The sequence below is a fragment of the Astatotilapia calliptera genome, chromosome 15 (genome assembly GCF_900246225.1).
Source record: "Astatotilapia calliptera chromosome 15, fAstCal1.2, whole genome shotgun sequence".
Lineage (NCBI taxonomy): Eukaryota > Metazoa > Chordata > Actinopteri > Cichliformes > Cichlidae > Astatotilapia > Astatotilapia calliptera.
Genome location: NC_039316.1, coordinates 14,936,486 through 14,941,299, shown reverse-complemented (window position 1 = coordinate 14,941,299; position 4,814 = coordinate 14,936,486). Strand labels below are relative to the sequence as shown.

General features: G+C 40.3%; 2 long non-coding RNA genes across 2 annotated transcripts; one reads left to right on the top strand and one right to left on the bottom strand.

Annotated features, from left to right (window-relative positions):
• Positions 1 to 1,824: 1,824 nt before the first annotated feature.
• On the bottom strand, positions 1,825 to 4,581 carry LOC113037180 (uncharacterized). The gene is made up of 3 exons (XR_003274599.1): positions 4,439 to 4,581; positions 4,245 to 4,343; positions 1,825 to 1,888 (listed from the first exon to the last, which is right to left on the bottom strand). It is a non-coding gene; the product is annotated as an uncharacterized LOC113037180 (long non-coding RNA).
• On the top strand, positions 3,004 to 4,247 carry LOC113037179 (uncharacterized). The gene is made up of 3 exons (XR_003274598.1): positions 3,004 to 3,079; positions 3,193 to 3,381; positions 4,132 to 4,247. It is a non-coding gene; the product is annotated as an uncharacterized LOC113037179 (long non-coding RNA).
• Positions 4,582 to 4,814: the final 233 nt, after the last annotated feature.

The following is a 4,814-nucleotide window of genomic DNA, read 5'->3' as shown; positions in this document are numbered from 1 at the left end:
TGGCACATTTCCTCTTACATTAACTCATTCTGCTGCTTTGTCTGCAGCAGCTGTGCTGCTTTCTGTCATTTTGTGTTTAACATAACATACTTTTTAACATGATTGCTCAGATGCTTTCCACGTACCTCCCACTCTTTCACACACACGTGTTTTGTTTTGGTTCTACTGACTGTCATTTCTCTTACTTCCAGAGCATACCTCTCGTAAACCTTCCACCTCACTACAGATCACAATTTTCTGCAAACATCATTGTCCACAGAGACTCCTGCTTGACCTCAACTGCCAGCCCATCCATCACCACTGCAAAAGGGGCTAAATGCCGATCTCTGATGTAATCCCGCCCCCACCTTGAACCCATCTGTCACTCCTACTGCACACTCACCTCTGTCTCGCTATCTTCATACATGTCCTGCACCACCCTTACATACTTCTCTGCCACTCCTGACTTCTTCATTTAGTTCCACAGCTCCTCTCGTGGCACTGCACTAGGTTCTTTCTCTAGATCCTTCTCCATCAACACTCTCAAAGCAAGCATCAAATCTGTAGTGCTCTTTCTAAGCACAAAGACACACTGCTTTCCTACATCAAATTAATTTTTGAAAACCAGTACCAGTACTTTCCCTCATGTCAATATCAGAGCATACTGTTCAATTCAATTCAAAATTTGTTTGTATAGCACATTTAAAAAACAACAGAGTTGACCAAAGTGCTTCACAATCGTTTAAAAACAAGAGAAAACATTATGGTCCAGGTATCTTGAAAATGCAGCTTTCCTTCACACCATAATATCACCAAGCTGTGAAATCAAAACAATAATCCAAAGGCCACAAACACTCTAGGAAAAGAAAACGTTGCTTCACTGTGATATTTATTATTTGGGCTCCCATTCCATGTATTTTATTTTGAACTGCAGCTTCGCTCAGTTTTGCTCACCTTATGTTTAATAAGCCTTAAGTCGTTTACAGGAAGAAAAACAAGCAGATAAAAGGGGCTCACTGTTGTTCTTGTGCTCCCATTGGAATATCTCTGTAACCACTATAGCAGTGTTGTGTATTTAAACTACATTGCACCTCTGAAGACAGAACAAATACTCTCCCTTCAGACTGCAACAAGGCCACAGCAGTTTTAATTAACTGCAATAATATCCTGACATTATCAAAAATAGATCACCACTGACCTGCAGCTTAGAACAGTAGCAAGAGTGTCCTTTCAACATGTTTGAGATATTGCAAGTTTCCCAATCGCCAAAGAGGTGATTATTAGAAGATAAAGTAACTTAAAAATATATCTTATTAAAATTATTTTATTTAATGTTGAACTTTTCTGATCTGTTTCATGGAAGGCTGTCAGATTTGAAAAACACTTTGACTGTAAAGTGTTTTTTGCTGACTTTCATTGGAAAAAAAATCATTTGTATCTCAGCTGCCTACTGAAGCTTTGATGAACCAATTAATTTAATAAGCAGTGATCATTTATAAAGCACTTCAGTTTGAAAAAGTGTGTAGCCAATACCAAATTAAAATAATGCAAAAAGCTCTATTTAAGCATTTAAGACCCTCTTTACTGTGCAAAGAGAAACAGTCACGACCCTGATCAGGATCCTGCAGAGCAGAGAGGCCACGGGCTGCTCTGTGTTGTGACTCCAGCTGCAGCCAGACATTTCCTGGACGTCCTGCACGTGAGATGGAAAAACACATCACTGTCCGCTTCCCATGTGAAATTCCCTGCCCTTTACTAATCCCCTAAAGTATGTGGATGACTCATTAAAATCACAAAATTAACAGACAGACATACCTGGAAATTAATGGAAAAAACAATAAAATGGGGACATGAGAAGGTTAGATCTTTAAGATGTTTTCAGTTTTCAGAGTTGGTCATATGATGATTACTGTGGAAAAAAGGGGAGAATTCAGTGTAGAGCCTTCATTATTTTTATTAGATTTTTATTTTATTACATTTTCTCAATAGAACACCTGGATAAAATGCCTCCATAAATTACACAGTGTTCTAGTGGCACATGTGCTTTCACATGCAAAGAGAATCCATTCTTCATCACTATGCATCAATACTGGGATAACCTGAATTTGTAATCATCTGAAACAGATCAGGATTGTAATAGATGTTTTTTTGTAAGATTATTTATGTAATTTTCAGAGCAAACTACTACAGAACAAATATTATAGTAGGCCTAATGGTTTCCACATGAAGAAAAGTCATCATTCTACATTATTCAAAAAACAAAATAACAGATGATTAATGGGCCATCTGTCTGCCCCACTTTAATATCTAATTGAATAAACTATGGCAGCAGCTCAGTAGACAAGATCAAGGTGACCTGCTGAGATTCAAACTGAGCACCAGAATAGGGGGGGGGCAAAGGTGATTTGCCTGACTTTGAATGCAGCATAAAAACATCCAGTGAGTGGCAGTTCTCTCAGCAAAAAACAAAACAAAACAACTTGATGGAACAGGAAGTCATCGGAGTAACCCAGTAACTCAAACAACCCCTCATTACAAATATGGGCTGCAGCAGCAGAAGACCATACCGGGTCACACACAGATAAACATTGCCTGGTCTGATGAGTACATTTGTGCTGTGACATTCTAAAGACAGGGTCAGAATTTGGCACAAACAACAATCATGGATCCATCCTGCCTGGTATCAATGATTTAGGCTGCTGGTGGTGATCTAATAATAATAATGATGTGAGCCCCTTACTATTGGACCATAAAGTATGGCTGCTTCCAACAGGTTAACATAACACGTTACAAAGTTCAGATGAACTCAAACTGGTTCCTGTGATTGTCCTGGGATGGTTAGGATTCCTCTGTTCTCTTCACTAATGTTTTGGCCTTCATTGAGGATGTGCAAGTCCTGCCTCAGACTCCACCTGCTGATTGAGCCCCCTGGTTTCAGCCTACACACCTGATTCTCATCAGGCCATCAGTGACAGTATTTAAGGACCAGCTGATGTTCCCAATCGCTGCTAGATTGTTGTTTATTGGTTGCAAAGACGGCTTTCATCGACAGAAGGGTGCAGTCTCCTCAAATTTTCTCCATTTTCTCCTGCATTGTCTGGTAAGGAATTGCTGAATACTTGCCTGCCTGTCCACCTTCTGACAACACCTACTACCTTTGGAATCCTAACCAGTCATTCCCAAATTGCCTTGCTCCTGGAAAATCAAAATCAGTCTGCCTTTGCTGTGCAGTAGACTGAAAACCTGTCCAGGGTCTACTCATCCTTTTGCCTCGTGACAGCTGGGACAGGTATCGGCCCCCATCCAACCTTAAATCAGATGTATAGATGGACTCTACACTACACTAACTCTAAAATACACTTTAACTCTATAAACACACTGAAGAAGCAGAAAATCTGAGAGGTAAGTTATTCTTTAGATCACCATCAATTAACCAGTTTCATAATGAATGGAATGAGTCTGCTATGTTGAAATGATAAGGATGTTTTTTGTTTTGTTTTGCTTTTTACCTTTTGTTCCTGATCCTTTTGGATTACTTATGGGTATTAATAATCTTCTTTAGCATGTTGAGATGATGTAATAACAGCAAGCAAAATCTCAGATAAGCCGACGTTGTCGTTTGGTGCTAATGACGAGAAGCAGATGAGGTTATCAGCTACTTAGAAAATATAATGAAGTTAGTGGAGACTTAAATCGGAAGAAATCCATCTACAAGGTAAAGTTGCTTTATGCATTTCCTTGTAAATAGGCAACAATTTGTGAAAATGCCTAGTATATCAACTTTATGAGGCGATAATAAGCAATTGTTGTGTTCACAGTTGCTACCAAGTCAGTAAAAAAATATTTATGGTTCTCATAAATATCTCAAAAATTGGCCACAGAAGTTTAGCAGGCTATCAACATGTTTTTTTTTCTCACTTTTTTCCCCCTTTCTTACTTTATTTGCTCGCTTGTTTTGTTTTTATTTCTTCATACATCAACTCCTTGTGAAGAGGACCTCATGTGGCCACTAAAGGAACTGCAGATTCTGGCTTCATTTTTCATCCCTGTAGATTGCCAATTGGTGGGGAGGCAAAGGCTAGTCTGCAGTTCTGTATTACAAATTAAACAGTCAGGATGGTTGTTAATGTATAACGCCAAACCTTTTTGCAGGTATTTCTTCCTGAAACATAAACCCACATAAAGCACAGTGCATCTGGAGTGCACTCTGAGGCAATGCGTGGCACAGTGGCACAAGTGAGTCTTTGTTGTTTAGTGGGTCTTACATCATCTCCAGACTCCAGTTCCTGGATCAGCTACTGAAGGGGTTGGTAAGCGATCCCAGAAGTGCACTTTACCCTGGCCTGAACCCACTGGAGTTTTACCTGTCTCACAAAAGCTGCTGTTAGCTGCATTTTAACAGTGCATGTTCCCACAATATGTTTTTGGGATTCTGTCAACCAGTGAATTAAAATCTCACCTTCATGTCCAGTGTAAGCCTTTGAGCCTTGCTGTTTTCAATCAGTAGATGCAGGGAGCCCTGCTGGCAAGCAGGTCAACAGTTTCAGTGCTGAAACAGTTGTTGCACGGCAGTATGGCTACTGCTGCTGCTCCATCTCAGCCCCATCTCCTGCCTGAGCTCAGCTTTTCCAGCCGTAACTCATTCCTGCTAATTAGGACAAAGGCTCTTGCTGGTCTGTAAGGGAACCACTTTCACATGGGAAGCCCTTCGTTTGTTTCCACCCCCTGTGCCCAAGCACGAGTTAGCCGCGTTATGAGACAAGACTCCAACAGAAAAAAAACACAGACAAGAAGAATCTTTCAGCTCTTCCCTGAGGTCACCTTCACTTGGCAAA